A 17,506-nucleotide genomic window follows, 5' to 3' on the forward strand; every position below is an offset into this window, starting at 1 on the left:
AGCTCTGCTCAACTGAGTATAAAAAAGGGGCAGATTGACAGTAATGTCACGATAAATAATTTTCAAAAAACAGATCTAAGAGGAATTGGTCAAGGAATAACAAGCACTATTGGCACGGTTAAAGCAGATTTAAAAGATGATTACCTATTAATTAGACACAAATTTCACGTAGTAGAAGACACTTTCCCAATCCCATGTGATGGAATATTTGGATTAGATTTCATTAAAAAATATAATTGCATTTCGGATTATCAAACAGAAGGTGATATTCTAATACTGAGACCATATGACTACCCAGAAAACGTAATGATTCAGATGACTAACAATCCAACAATCAATAGTATTTCAATTCCCGCATGATCAGAAGTAGTTCAACAAAATCACATAGAAAATAAAAATTCAGATTTATTAATCCCACAACAAGAATTGTCTGAAGGTATTTTTATTGCAAACACACTAGCAAATTCACAACAAACATTTGTTAGAATTATAAATACAACAAATAAAAATGCAACACTGCAAGATTTTAATATACGTACAGAAAACTTGAATGATAATACAATAATTGAAAATAAAAAACTCTAAATGACTAAAAACATACATTGACGATTTAGGCGTATTAGGCTGCTCCGAAAATTTTATGATTAAAAATTTACGAGATGTTTTCGCAAATTGTAGAAAATATAATTAAAATTACATCCGGATAAATGCCTGTTTTTCAACCAAGAAGTAACTTACCTTGGTCATAAATGCACAAGCAAAAGAATTTTGCCAGACCCCAATAAGTTCTAAATTGTTAAAAATTTCCCCAACACCTAAAAATGCGGATGAGGCGAAAAGATTCGTCGCATTTTGCAATTATTTCAGAAGATTTATCCCAAATTTTGCAGAATATTCTAGAATAATAAAAAGACTTTGCAAGAAAAATGTAGTTTTCGACTGGACAGAGGATTGCAAAAAATCCTTTGACTATTTGAAAGCTGCGTTAATAGGCCCTAATATCCTACAATATCCTGATTTCAATAAAGAATTTTGTATAACAGCTGACGCAAGAGGATATGCTTGCGGAGCAGTATTAAGCCAAGTCTATGAAGGAAAACAATTACCAATTGCCTATGCATCAAGATCATTTACTAAAAGAGAAATTAATAAAGCAACATTTGAGAAAGAATTAGCAGCCATTCATTGCGCCATAACATATTTTAGACCATACGTTTACGGTAGAAAATTTTTGGTCAAAACAGACCACAGACCCCATTCATATTTTCGGTGAAAAATCCGTCATCAAAATTAACTCGAATCAGATTAGATCTGGAAGAATATGATTTCGAGGTGGAGTATATCGCAGGTTAAGAAAATTATGTAGCCGACGCATTTTCACGCATAGATATTAAAGACCTAAAACAAATATCGGTAGAAGCGTGTAAAATATTAAAAGTTGCGACTAGATCGGAAACTAAGAAAAATTATAACAATAAAGATTCCAGTATTAAAAATGAAGAAATAAAAAGTCACCAAGAGAACCCAATAATATTTGAAGCGCTAAATAAATGTGAAGTAAAGAGACTAGTCCAGCTCGTTTTCGATCCTCCGAAATTACGTTTCAAAAAAGGAAAGAAAATTTGTAGCGAAATTAATATAAAAAATCTAATTGTTGAGGCGAAGATTGATTTAGGTCAATTCTTTGCCAGGCTTATAAAAGAAGCCGGCAATTTAGGAATTAGAAAAATTCAGTTGACCTTAGGAGACAAATTGTTTAAAGATAATTATGCCCGGGTAGACATATTTAAAGAAATTGGTACCAAAGTTCTCAAAAATCTAATTATAGCATTAACTCCAAAAGTTATGCACGTGACAAATAATGAAAAAATTAAAGAAATTCTTCACAAATTTCATAACGATCCTGTTTCTGGTGGCCAACCAGGAATAAATCGCATGACAAATAAAATAAAACAAAAACACTATTGGAAAGGAATGAAAAACGACATCAGAAAATATACCAAAAACTGCACTCATTGCAATAAAAATAAAATAATAAAAAAACTTGAAAGAACCTATGATTATAACCGAAACTCCCACAAAAGCGTTCGACACAGTAAAAATAGATACGATAGGCCCTCTTCCAAGGTCGGAAAATGAAAATGAATATGCAGTTACTATAGTATGTGACTTAACTAAGTATTTAGTTGCAATACCAATACCCAGCAAACACGCAAAAACAATAGCCAAAGCGATATTCGAAAATTTTATCCTAGTGTATGGTTGCATGAAGAAAATTATAACAGATATGGGAAGCGAATATAAAAATAGCTTATTTGAAGAATTATGCAAACTTCTAGCAATAAACCATAAAACGTCAACACCTTACCACCATCAAACTTTAGGCACAGTTGAACGTAGTCATAGAACATTCAATGAATACGTACTTTCCTACATATCCATTGACAAAAATGATTGGGATGAATATCTTAAATATTTTGCGTATTCTTACAATATTACCCATATACGGTTCATAATTATTGTCCATACGAATTAGTATTTGCCAAAAAACCCCAGACTTACGAATTTTTAAGAGAAAACACAGTAAGCCCATTATACAATTATGAGGCTTACGACAAAGAAATTAAGCATAGGTTACAAATAGCGCAAGATAGAGCATATAAATTAGTAAACCAGGCTAAAGAAAAACAAAAGATTAGTTATGATAAAAATATTCACTATAAGGAAATAAATATAGGAGATGTAGTGTTAGTAAAAAATGAATCAAGACATAAGTTAGATAATAGATATTAAGGGCCCTTTAGATCGACAAAAACAATAATTTTACTCTAATTCCATATAAAGTAGAAACTATCGATAGTAAAAATAATGACACTTTAATCCCATCTAGAATAGGATAAGCAAAAATTTCCCAGTAACATAGAGAATAGCAATATCATAAATAATAAGAAAATAATAATTCAAAAAAATAGAGTTAAATTAATAGAATAAGTAAATTTTCAACCTACAAACATAAAATACAAAATATAAAATTAATTTATATTAGAATGCTCATGCATTCTCCAAATGAATGGATACAAATGCTTATGCATTTGGAGAATGCATGAGCATTCTAAAAAAAAAGGGAGATGTAGTGTAAACATCCAACAATTTAAGGCCAAATATTTAAATCAGCTACCCAGTAACAAAAATAGTCTAAATGTTCATCAACACATAAAAAGCATTTTTCATTCTTGCTGACATAGCCATTCACACGATTTAATACAGGTGTGTGTACAACACACAACTAAACAAATTTGCATTCAAGCAAATTTGCGAACGTTGCATTTCCCACAACAAGTCACAACTCAACACAGGTGTGTAGGTACATATTTTGTATCAAGTTGTATGTAGGTATGTAAGTATGTATGCTTAAGGTAAATATGTATGTAAGTATGTATGCTTAAATGTAAATATGTATTTAAGAATATGTTAGAAAAATTTTGTATAAATAAGCTGACAACATTTGAATAAAAGAGCAATTAAGCATTGAGCTTTGATCACTCACAACGCAGTCTATTTTATTTCAAACCTTTTACAGTATATGATACCTTTAAAGTTTTTAAATAAGATAAAACATCTTCTGAAGATATATACGCATATTGTCACTTGCGAAGCGAATATATTTTGCGAGTCGAACAGATTGACGAATTCACATCAAATTTGCATTGTGAGTGGCGAATTAACTTATTCGACTGCCATGTGTTATTGCCATTCAAACAAATTTAATTAGTTCATCCGAATTTGACGTTTCTGTCATCTGTTTTTATTATTTATTTGTGCACAAACAGAAATGTAAAAAACAAGTTTATTAAATAGTAATAAATAAAGTTAAAAATGTTTTATAACGCTGATATTTTTTTTGAAGACAATTACAATGTTGGGCCGCGAGTTGATCTTCTTCGTCAGTGGCGTTTTATAAGAGATTACTCCAATCCCATGGAGCTTCCGTCCACAGTGTAAGTGCAGTGCATATTGGTTATTCAAATGATGTAAAGTTTTTGTGTATTTTTTGTGTGTTTTTAGATTCATAGCAAATTTCCGGCTAAGCAAAGATGCATTTATGTATGTGCTGGACAAAATCAAGGACAGTTTTCACTGCCGCTTGTCATCATCTGTAACGCCAATGCTAAAATTGTGTTGCACACTCCGTTTTTTTGCCCTTGGCAGTTATCAGCAAGCTGTAGGGAATGAGTTTCATTTGGGACTTGCGCAACCCACAGTTTCCCTCATTTTAAAGGAAATACTACCAATTCTGCAGAGAGAAATTTGCAGGGCGGCAATAAAAACCGAAATGACAGAACAGGAAAAGCAACAGGCAAAGAGCAAATTTTTCATCAGGTCAGGAATACCCAACGTGATTGGCTGTGTTGATGGTACGCATATTGCGATTTATGCTCCCAGCACAAATAGACACCTCTATCTGAATAGAAAAGGGTTTTTTAGCATATATGCGATGATTGTAAGTTTTCAAGACATGGATACATAAAATATTGTTGTTAGTAAATTGTATATTTCAGGCTTGCAATCATGACATGAATATCCGGTTTGTGTGCTGGTTCAACACATGATTCGTTTGTGTGGAATAATAGTTCATTAAAAAGTCATTTGAAAAATATGCATCTTAGCGGCGATAACTTTATTTATTTAGGTAATTTTGCTAGTTACATCAACACAAATATAATAGGGATATTAAGACTTAGCTCGTTACTCAAAACTATCGACGAAAGGAGTAACGAATCAAGTTCGAATACCCTTACCTTTTATGACGTAATATTAAAAAAAATATACTTATTTGTAGGTGATTCCGGGTAGAAACATCATAGAACGTACGATCGGAGTTCTGAAATGCCGTTTCAGATGTCTCCTCAGAAAAATGCACTACAATCCTGACAAAGTTAAATCGATTATAAACATATGTTGCGCTTTGCACAATATTTGTAAGAAATTTCGAATCCAGACGAAGCAGAAATTTTTACTGACGTCATTGTAACGTCGGAGCCAAGTAATGAAGATGGCAACGGTACACCAGGAGAGCGTCGCAGAAGACAAATAGCTGATGCTTTACTGTAAAACGAGTAGGGCCGTTTTAATGGCGTTTTCTTTTGTAGAAAAAAGTTTACCCTCGTGTCACCTATTGAAATTTTGAGCTAGGTTGGTTAGGAATTTGTTAGGTTTAGAAGAGTTATCGAGGTCAAGGCCACACTAGGGGAAATGGACAACAGTATTAATTTGTACCTATATTTTGTATTTGAATACAGTGATGCTAGTGAGCTAAGGAATGTACTGAAATTACTTTTATTGTCCATAATGAACTTTAAGTTCTATTAGCTGTATTTTATTCCCAAGCTAAAAGCAAAAAAATACAAATTTTAAAATATGAAGATTTTATTGAAATTCCTATGAATTAAATTGAAATAGGATCAAATTGAAATCATAAAATGGACAATTGCTTAATTTTTATTTCATTTATTTAATAAAAATCAACAATTCAATTCAGACTTATAAAATGATGAAGGTACATATATATTATTACTACAAGTAAATAAATAAAAATCAAATATTTATTTCAGACGATATGCGTATTAGGTTATTGCTGCTTATTTCATAAGTATAAGGCCACTCATTTTAACATGTTCTATTTTTTTGTATTATTTCGTTTAGGTAAGTTTTTTTGCTAATAGAATACCAAAATAGGAGTCGTGTACAAATATACGCTCTAAACTATGTGGAAGTTTTTAAAGGTTAAAAGACGTTTTTAGAAATGTTGAAATTTCTTTTTAATAATTTAAACCTCAGAACTGAAAATACCTTTTTGTAGCCCATTAAACTTTCCTTCATATGAAAGTATATGATGCCTCCAGTAAATAATTTTAAAAACTAACATAGATCTAACCCGTTCGGCGAGTTGGCCTTAAGAGTTACAATTTAATGGGATACAGAAATATAACTTCGGTTCAGATGTTTGAAATATTTGAAAACATGATCAAGATATTTCAAAACCTTTTTTAACTTTTACAAAATGTTCACAAAGTTTGGAGTATCGAATTAAGGGGTCTTAATTTGGAATCCCATTAGCAAAAAATAAAAACTAATACGAAATGTTAAAAAAAATTAGAACATGCCAATATGGGTGATCTTATAATTATGAACTGGGATATATTATACTTAAAAACTAGTTTAAAATAAACCACATATTAATTCAGTACTTCATTAGAAAATAAAATAAATAAAAATAAACACAAATTCAGTCACGTAAAGAAAAAATAGAAATGAAACTGAAAGTAGTTGGACGATTTTATTATTTCCTTAGATTATATTTCAAGGTTTTCAGTTCCAACTCATTCATTTTCATCTACATTTTTTCTTTGTGTTGGCTTTTTCTTTCAACACTTTCTTCCTTTTTTTTCTCTTCTTTCTTTTTCAATAGTTTTATTTGGTCTTTTTTGAGTTCGTACGTTTTTCTAGCATATCTTGCCATTTCGTCTAATTTTTCCGTAATTTTTGTAATTCCCTCCCAAAGGGTTTTTTGCATTTCTCCCTGCTTTTCAAGTGCCTTCAAGAGCATATTTTCGCGATCCTCCAGTGTCATCCTCGGACGGGGAGTCGATGAACTTGGAGTGATATTTAAGTCTCGAGGATCTTCTTCACCCTCGGTTTCGCTCTCACTCGTGTTGTCAATCTCACCCCCGTTATTACCCGGATTATTGGTTCCACGCCCGTTATCACCCGGATTATTGGTTCCAAAGGACTGTCCTGTCGGGTTGGCGGCTTCTTGGAGGTTCAGTAGTTCATCCACGGATCTCTCTAGCGCAGATAAAGTACGCTGGGCGTACGGTCCTCCTCCAGTGGCTACGATCTCGCTGCGGTTTGTAGAAACCTGTTTTTTAAGCTTCAACTTATAATCTAACCAAACCTAAGATAAATAGTAAAAAAAGTATGAACTGACACGCAGAATACAATTCAGTTACTACTAGAGGCCTGCACGGATACGATGGTTCGGGTATATAACTAAGTAACGCTTCTGACGATGATCACGTTGTCAGTTACTTTGGAAACTTGCATCGTGATATCGTACGGTTACTTTTGAAACTAATTGGTCAAGTATCTTATCGGGTATTATCAGAAAAATAGTAGGCGGTGGCTCGGAGCTAGGATCTAACCAAACCTAGGGCCCATCTCTGCACCCTTCACAATGCCAGTAACATACCCGAATAGATACGTTAGCAGGTAAAGCTGCTTTACTCGAGTCGATTTCCTGGTAAATTTTCTCAAACAAAGCGCCTACTTGTATATGATGGTTGAATTGAGTTGGGAGTAAAAAAAACCATCAGTAATTCGACTCATGTAAAACAGCCTTAAGTATCAAAAGTGACTCCAGTCAGTAACCGTACGATGCTACGATGCCGCGATTCTGCGATGTATACTTTTGTATTATTCGTGCAGGTCTATTCTTCTTACCTTGTTCCACTCGCGCCCGTTACGGATTGGAGGACCTATGGAGTTAAGATCCGTGGCGAAATGGTCCCACAATTCAGCCCTGCTCCTCCTGGTCTCTCCAAAATTCCCCATGCCTCTGGCGACGTCTGGATTATTTTCCATCAGCTCGACCAGCTTTTGGAATTGCTGCGGCGTTGTTCTTCTCATTCTGAAAACTTCATTTATTCAAACCAATAACTCAATTTAATTAAATGAATTACTCACTTTTATTTATTTATTCAATTTATTTACTTTTTTCAATTGAAAACATTCAAATAAATGCCAATGCGTCCTTTTCTATTTTCAAGCGCGAACAAAATAAGCATTCGACAAATTTTGACAGATTTGGCGAAGCGAATATGATTTTTTCGCTTGCGGCAATTCGACAAATACATCTTCGTCACTCATTCGACTTTTTTTGGCGAATTCGCTAGCGATTCGCATCTCGCAATTCGAGACCGCGAAATTCGACAAAATTTTCATTCGCTTCGTAAGTGACAATATGCGTAATAAATGGAGCTCTGATTGAATAAGACGAATCAATATGGTATGGGTATTCATTAGGCGAAACGTTGGTCTCAATAGAGTAATTTGATTTGAAAAATTCCGCAAAGAAGCCGGCGATCTCTTGATCATCGCTGGTAATATTATCTTGGAATTTCATGGATGATGGAAACCACGCAGAGCGACGTTTAGAGTTTACGAATGCGTAAAATGCCTTCGGGTTGCAAGTTATATTTCTTTTCATTGTACAAAGATAAGCTTTGTAATACTTTTTGTTTAATTGAAAATACTTGCAGCGTAGAATCGAGTACTGTAAGTAATGGTTATGTAAACCCATCTTTTTGAACAACTTGAAAGACCGAGACTTTTTATTCTTTAAAATTTTCAGCTCTTTAGTGAACCATACTTTGTTTGTTTCGGAATGTACACAAATCCGCTTAGGTACGTAATTTTAAAAAAGACTGTAAATGGTATTGTAAAAGTGAGAAACGCTTTGCTCCACATCAGCATTAGTTATTGAACTCCACCTCCAACTCTGTTCAGGCGGTCATTTCTATATATTTGGTAGTCATTACAGAGGATCTCTGAATTAAAGACATGAGGTTTCAGCCAAGTTTCGGTAATAGCAGTTATATCGTCACTTAAGTTAAATGATTTTAAAACCAGTTCTGTTAATTTGGTGTTTAAGCTTCTAACATTTGGTAAAATATATCTAAAGCAGATTTTACGTTCAGTTTTTTGACTCAGTGTTATTAAGAGGGATCTTTGCTAAGTTTGCAATACTCTTATTCCGCCTATATTCAAATTCTCGCACAAGTCCCCAGGGGGCCAAAAATCGTACATCTAATCTAAAGGAAGATACGTTTCTTTCATAACTAAAACTAAATTTCCGAATTGTTACGAGCTCGGTTTTCCTTTTTGAGGAGATATTCAGATCTCCTCAGTAGTATCCCTCTCGAATCTTGACACGAATATCGATTCTTAGGAGGGACTACAATCAACTTCCTAGTTCCAGGCTCAAGCTGCTGGTATTGTTGGAGGTGCCTTTGGTGTTGAAGGCTCTACTGTAAGTGGACTTGGAGATGCTAAGTTTATTAATTCTATCGTGCTGGGTGTGGGAACGATTGGGTTCTGGATGTTTTGAACGGGGTCTAGGGTCAGTACGCCAGCCGACACATCAGTTCGTTTTTGTTTGCTTTCACGGCTGTCGCTATTAGCATTAGCAGCTGAATGGGTAAAACATTTTAAAGTTTTAAACAAGTTTTCATAATACTTGAATTTTCCCCCAATGTAGAAAGTTCCTTACCGATTTCAGAGAATGCGTTTCGGGTATTTTTGAAAAGCTTAAAAAGATCCACTGCCGTGGATCTACATTTCAAGCACGACCAACGCACGCCCTTCAAATAATACATGCTATTTAATTTTATTCCGTTGCCATTTTATAGCTATTATTTCATTAGATTTCTTCTCGTTTTCTTTCATTTCTTTTAGTTTTTTTCCATTTTATTTCTTTTCATTTCATTCGTTTCAATTTTATTCCATTTCGTTTTATTTTATTCCATTTCACTCAATTTCATATTATTTCATTTACTACATAGCATTTTACTTCATTTGGTTCTATTTCATTTCATTGCATTCCATTTAAGTCAACTTTATTTTATTTAATTTCGTTTCGTTTCACTTAATTCCATGGCGTTTCATGTTACCTAATTTAATTTCAAGCATTTCCTTCCATTTCATTTCGTTTAACTTCATAATATTCCATTTTATTTAGTTTCATTTTATATAGTTTCATATCATTTCGTTTTATTTCTTTTCATTTCCAAATGATTTATATATTTTTCATTTAATTTTATATCATTCCGTTTCATTTCATATAGTTTCATGATTTTTTTTTTTTTGTTTCTTTTCCATATCGCTTCATTTTATTCTATTTATTTTCATTTCATTTTATTTCGTTTAATTTCATATTTTTTCGTTTCAGTTCATTTTCATCTGTTTCATTTCACTTCTTTCCGTTTCATTTCATTTCATTTCATTTAATTCCATATCTATTCATTTCATCTTATTGAAATTCAATTAATTCCTTCCATTTCATTTCGTTTCACTTATTAATAATCTATTTTATTTAGTTTCATTTCATATAGTTTCATATCATTTCGTTTTATTTCTTTTCGTTTTCATATGATTTCTATTTTTATACTTTTCATGCAAATGAAATGGTATATTAATTTCGTCACGAATCCCAAAACTGTAAGTCCTTAAAGGACATTAGATAGACGCACCATTAGGTATACCGAAATAATCAGGATGAAGAGCTGAGTTGATTTAGCCATGTCCGTCTGTCCGTCTGTCTGTTTGTATGCAAACTAGTCCCTCAGTTTTTGAGTAATCTTGATAAAATTTGGTGTGCGTGTGTATTTGGGTGTCGGATTAGACATTTGTCGGAACCGACCGGATCGGACCACTATAGCATATATCCTCCATACAACCGATTTTTCAGAAAAAGAGGATTTTTGTCACATCTTCCTCAATTTATCAGATTGAAGCTTCAATCTTCACCATATACTTTCGTATATTGCACATATTGTTGTCTGAAAAAATTGATGAGATCGGTCGTATATATAGTATATATCCCCACAACGGATTGTTCAGATAAAAATTTTTTCGTATTACTGCCCTATTTTAGGAGCTAGAGGCTTCAAATTTCAACGAATGCTTACGTATATAGCGGATATTGTTGTATGAAAAAATCATAAAGATCGGTGGTATACATAGTATATATATGGTGGTATATATAGTATGATTTTTTCAGACAACAATATATGCTACATACGTAAGCATTTGGTGAAATTTTAAGTTTCTAGCTGTTCCAACTCATTCATTTTCATCTACATTTTTTCTTTGTGTTGGGTTTTTCTTTCAACACTTTCTTCCTTTTTTTTCTCTTCTTTCTTTTTCAATAGTTTTATTTGGTCTTTTTTGAGTTCGTACCTTTTTCTAGCATATCTTGCCATTTCGTCTAATTTTTCCGTCATTTTTGTAATTCCCTCGCAAAGGGTTTTTTGCATTTCTCCCTGCTTTTCAAGTGCCTTCAAGTGCATATTTTCGCGATCCTCCAGTGTCATCCTCGGACGGGGAGTCGATGAACTTGGAGTGATATTTAAGTCTCGAGGATCTTCTTCACCCTCGGTTTCGCTCTCACTCGTGTTGTCACTCTCACCCCCGTTATTACCCGGATTATTGGTTCCACGACCGTTATCACCCGGATTATTGGTTCCAAAGGACTGTCTTGTCGGGTTGGCGGTTTCTTGGAGGTTCAGTAGTTCATCCACGGATTTCTCTAGCGCAGATAAAGTACGCTGGGCGTACGGTCCTCCTCCAGTGGCTACGATCTCGCTGCGGTTTGTAGAAACCTGTTTTTTAAGCTTCAACTTATAATCTAACCAAAACTAAGACAAATAGTAAAAAAAGTATGAACTGACACGCAGAATACAATTCAGTTACTACTAGAGGCCTGCACGGATACGATGGTTCGGGTATATAACTAAGTAACGCTTCTGACGATGATCACGTTGTCAGTTACTTTGGAAACTTGCATCGTGATATCGTACGGTTACTTTTGAAACTAATTGGTCAAGTATCTTATCGGGTATTATCAGAAAAATAGTAGGCGGTGGCTCGGAGCTAGGATCTAACCAAACCTAGGGCCCATCTCTGCACCCTTCACAATGCCAGTAACATACCCGAGTAGATACGTTAGCAGGTAAAGCTGCTTTACTCGAGTCGATTTCCTGGTAAATTTTCTCAAACAAAGCGCCTACTTGTATATGATGGTTGAATTGAGTTGGGAGTAAAAAAAACCATCAGTAATTCGACTCATGTAAAACAGCCTTAAGTATCAAAAGTGACTCCAGTCAGTAACCGTACGATGCTACGATGCCGCGATTCTGCGATGTATACTTTTGTATTATTCGTGCAGGTCTATTCTTCTTACCTTGTTCCACTCGCGCCCGTTACGGATTGGAGGACCTATGGAGTTAAGATCCGTGGCGAAATGGTCCCACAATTCAGCCCTGCTCCTCCTGGTCTCTCCAAAATTCCCCATGCCTCTGGCGACGTCTGGATTATTTTCCATCAGCTCGACCAGCTCGAATTGCTGCGGCGTTGTTCTTCTCATTCTGAAAACTTCATTTATTCAAACCAATAACTCAATTTAATTAAATGAATTACTCACTTTTATTTATTTATTCAATTTATTTACTTTTTTCAATTGAAAACATTCAAATAAATGCCAATGCGTCCTTTTCTATTTTCAAGCGCGAACAAAATAAGCATTCGACAAATTTTGACAGATTTGGCGAAGCGAATATGATTTTTTCGCTTGTGGCAATTCGACAAATACATCTTCGTCACTCATTCGACTTTTTTTTTGGCGAATTCGCTAGCGATTCGCATCTCGCAATTCGAGACCGCGAAATTCGACAAAATTTTCATTCGCTTCGCAAGTGACAATATGCGTAATAAATGGAGCTCTGATTGAATAAGACGAATCAATATGGTATGGGTATTCATTAGGCGAAACGTTGGTCTCAATAGAGTAATTTGATTTGAAAAATTCCGCAAAGAAGCCGGCGATCTCTTGATCATCGCTGGTAATATTATCTTGGAATTTCATGGATGATGGAAACCACGCAGAGCGACGTTTAGAGTTTACGAATGCGTAAAATGCCTTCGGGTTGCAAGTTATATTTCTTTTCATTGTACAAAGATAAGCTTTGTAATACTTTTTGTTTAATTGAAAATACTTGCAGCGTAGAATCGAGTACTGTAAGTAATGGTTATGTAAACCCGTCTTTTTGAACAACTTGAAAGACCGAGACTTTTTATTCTTTAATATTTTCAGCTCTTTAGTGAACCATACTTTGTTTGTTTCGGAATGTACACAAATCCGCTTAGGTACGTAATTTTAAAAAAGACTGTAAATGGTATTGTAAAAGTGAGAAACGCTTTGCTCCACATCAGCATTTGTTATTGGCCACACTGTTCGAGATAAATCACGATTTAATTTTTTTAAATTGGCCTTCGCAAAGTCAAAGCGATAACAGGGCTTGTATCGTTTATTGCCGCAGTTACGAGCACTACTTACCACTTCGTAAACTATTTTGAGGGAAGGGTGGTAAGCATCTTCAGGTTCAATAATGGGTTGGCATCGACTAATGGAATATTTAGAGTCATCACCCACGAAGGGTAAATCTAATACTTTTCCGAATTTATTCGATTGGATGTTGATTTGTTGAAGAAACACAGTTCAGCCATTCCGTCTAGAAATTCATTGTTGGAAGATTTTGACGAAACTGGTACGATATTAAAGTCAGAGATTCACCATGATATGTGCGGTATATTGAAGACACCCAAGACAATAATGGAAACGGAAGGTTTAGCATCGAATTAACAGTTTTTAGCACGGAAAAATTATGCATATAAACGGACAGTTCAGAAGATGGCGGGATATAACAGATAGCTAAATAAATGTGGATATTTGCTAGTTGAATGCGTACGCACAAGAACTCAGTTGTATCGATGGCGGATACGCTAATCTCTTCAGATGGTATTGAACAGTGTACAGCAAGCAGAACTCCACCTCCAACTCTGTTCAGGCGGTCATTTCTATATATTTGGTAGTCATTACAGAGGATCTCTGAATTAAAGACATGAGGTTTCAGCCAAGTTTCGGTAAAAGCAATTATATCGTCACTTAAGTTAAATGATTTTAAAACTAGTTCTGTTAATTTGGTGTTTAAGCTTCTAACATTTGGTAAAATATATCTAAAGCAGATTTTACGTTCAGTTTTTTGACTCAGTGTTATTAAGAGGGATCTTTGCTAAGTTTGCAATACTCTTATTCCGCCTATATTCAAATTCTCGCACAAGTCCCCAGGGGGCCAAAAATCGTACATCTAATCTAAAGGAAGATACGTTTCTTTCATAACTAAAACTAAATTTCTGAATTATTACGAGCTCGGTTTTCCTTTTTGAGGAGATATTCAGATCTCCTCAGTAGTATCCCTCTCAAATCTTGACACGAATATCGATTCTTAGGAGGGACTATAATCAACTTCCTAGTTCCAGGCTCAAGCTGCTGGCATTGTTGGAGGTGCCTTTGGTGTTGAAGGCTCTACTGTAAGTGGACTTGGAGATGCTAAGTTTATTAATTCTATCGTGCTGGGTGTGGGAACGATTGGGTTCTGGATGTTTTGAACGGGGTCTAGGGTCAGTACGCCAGCCGACACATCAGTTCGTTTTTGTTTTCTTTCACGGCTGTCGCTATTAGCATTAGCAGCTGAATGAGTAAAACGTTTTAAAGTTTTAAACAAGTTTTCATAATACTTGAATTTTCCCCCAATGTAGAAAGTTCCTTACCGATTTCAGAGAATGCGTTTCGGGTATTTTTGAAAAGCTTAAAAAGATCCACTGCCGTGGATCTGCATTTCAAGCACGACCAACGCACGCCCTTCAAATAATACATGCTATTTAATTTTATTCCGTTACCATTTTATAGCTATTATTTCATTAGATTTCTTCTCGTTTTCTTTCATTTCTTTTAGTTTTTTTCCATTTTATTTCTTTTCATTTCATTCGTTTCAATTTTATTCCATTTCGTTTTATTTTATTCCATTTCACTCAATTTCATATTATTTCGTTTACTACATAGCATTTTACTTCATTTGGTTCTATTTCATTTCATTGCATTCCGTTTAACTCAACTTTATTTTATTTAATTTCGTTTCGGTTAACTTAATTCCATGGCGTTTCATGTTACCTAATTTAATTTCAAGCATTTCATTCCATTTCATTTCGTTTAACTTCATAATATTCCATTTTATTTAGTTTCATTTTATATAGTTTCATATCATTTCGTTTTATTTATTTTCATTTCCAAATGATTTATATATTTTTCATTTAATTTTATATCATTCCGTTTCATTTCATATAGTTTCATGATTTTTTTTTTGTTTCTTTTCCATATCGCTTCATTTTATTCTATTTATTTTCATTTCATTTTATTTCGTTTAATTTCATATTTTTTCGTTTCAGTTCATTTTCATCTGTTTCATTTCACTTCTTTCCGTTACATTTCATTTCATTTAATTCCATGTCTATTCATTTCATCTTATTGAAATTCAATTAATTCCTTCCGTTTCATTTCGTTTCACTTATTAATAATCTATTTTATTTATTTCATTTCATATAGTTTCATATCATTTCGTTTTATTTCTTTTCGTTTTCATATGATTTCTATTTTTATACTTTTCATGAAAATGAAATGGTATATTAATTTCGTCACGAATCCCAAAACTGTAAGTCCTTAAAGGACATTAGATAGACGCACCATTAGGTATACCGAAATAATCAAGATGAAGAGCTGAGTTGATTTAGCCATGTCCGTCTGTCCGTCTGTCTGTTTGTATGCAAACTAGTCCCTCAATTTTTGAGTAATCTTGATAAAATTTGGTGAGCGTGTGTATTTGGGTGTCGGATTAGACATTTGTCGGAACCGACCGGATCGAACCACTATAGCATATATCCTCCATACAACCGATTTTTCAGAAAAAGAGGATTTTTGTCACATCTTCCTCAATTTATCAGATTGAAGCTTCAACCTTCACCATATACTTTCGTATATTGCACATATTGTTGTCTGAAAAAATTGATGAGATCGGTCGTATATATAGTATATATCCCCACAACGGATTGTTCAGATAAAAATTTTTTCGTATTACTGCCCTATTTTAAGAGCTAGAGGCTTCAAATTTCAACGAATGCTTACGTATATAGCGGATATTGTTGTCTGAAAAAATCATAAAGATCGGTGGTATACATAGTATATATAGTATGATTTTTTCAGACAACAATATATGCTACATACGTAAGCATTTGGTGAAATTTTAAGCTACTAGCTGTTAAAATGGGGCTGAAATTGCGAAAATATATATATATATATATACTATACGACTCAAAATAAGTTTTAAATATTTTGAAAAAAACGGTGTTTTGCTATAACTTTTTCAAAAATTAACCGTTTGGGATCATTTTTTTTTTTAAATATGTTTTAAATGTACTTTTCGGAAAAAATACAAAAAAAATTTTAAAGTTTTTTTTTCAATTAAATAAAAAAAAATTTCGGCCCACTCCGGGATTAGGGGGATGATTGCAGAATTGATTGAAGTTTTTTATGAGAAAAAAACAAAAAAAGGGCGAAATTCGAAAAATCTCAAAAAACTGAAAAATTACAAAAAAAAAACTTTAAAAATGTTTTTGAATTTTTTCCGAAAATTACATTTAAAAACAAATTTTCAAAAAAAAAACAAAAGATCCCAAACGGTCAATTTTTGAAAAAGTTATAGCATTTTGAAAACAAAAACGGTGTTTTTTTAAAAATTCATAACTTTTTTTGAGTTGGATGAAAAAATTTGAAAAACTTCTGAAAAACGTCTTTCGTAAGCTAGAAAAAGAAGAAAAACTTTCAGCCAATTCTAAAGAGGTCGGGTTCAAAATTGGTCGAAATGGGATGGAATACCCCATATATAGTATATATATATATATATATATTTTCGCAATTTCAGCCCCATTTTAACAGCTAGAAGCTTCAAATTTCACCAAATGCTTACGTATGTAGCATATATTGTTGTCTGAAAAAATCATATAGATCGGTGGTATATATAGGATATATCTCATACAACCGATTGTTCAGATAAGAAACTTTTCGCAATTTCTACCCCACTTTAACAGCTATAAGCTTCAAATTTCACCGATTGCTTACATATATAGTATATATTTTTGTGTAAAAAAAATCATAGAGATCTGTGATATATATAATATATATATGATGGTATATATAGTATATATATATTTTTTTTGCAACTTTAACCCCATTTTAACAGCTAGAAGCTTCAAATTTCACCAAATGCTTACGTGTATAGCATATATTGTTTTCTGAAAAAATCATTGAGATCGGTGGTATATATAGTATATATATGGTGGTATATATAGTAAATATATATTTTTTCGCAATTTTAGCCCCATTTTAATAGCTAGAAGCTTCAAATTTCACCGAACGCTTACGTATATGGCATATGTTGTTGTCTGAAAAAATCATAGAGATCGGTAGTATATATATTATATACCCCATATAAACTGTCATTTTTGCCCCTTTTTTACGGCTAGAAGCTTCGAAATTCATCAAATTTCATCAAATAGTTACGCTTACGTCATATATTGTTGAAATACGTGATTCGCAGTCATACCAAAGACGGATAAAGTGATGAAACTTGGTAGGTGAGTTGAACTTATGATGCAGAATAGAAAATTAGTAAAATTTTGTACAATGGGCGTGGCACCGCCCACTTTTAAAAGAGGGTAATTTAAAATTTTGCAAGCTGTAATTTGGAAGTCGTTGAAGATATCATGATGAAACTTGGCA

General features: G+C 33.4%; 1 protein-coding gene and 1 pseudogene across 8 annotated transcripts in view; one reads left to right on the top strand and one right to left on the bottom strand.

Annotated features, from left to right (window-relative positions):
* The window catches only part of PIP4K (phosphatidylinositol 5-phosphate 4-kinase), a 1,849,876-nt gene that overhangs the window by 155,287 nt on the left and 1,677,083 nt on the right, over nt 1-17,506 (bottom strand). The gene's annotated exons all lie outside the window — the stretch shown is intronic.
* LOC137234695 (putative nuclease HARBI1) lies at nt 3,877-5,158 on the top strand (annotated as a pseudogene).

Source organism: Eurosta solidaginis, chromosome X, assembly GCF_040869045.1.
Source record: "Eurosta solidaginis isolate ZX-2024a chromosome X, ASM4086904v1, whole genome shotgun sequence".
NCBI classification, from domain to species: Eukaryota; Metazoa; Arthropoda; class Insecta; order Diptera; family Tephritidae; genus Eurosta; species Eurosta solidaginis.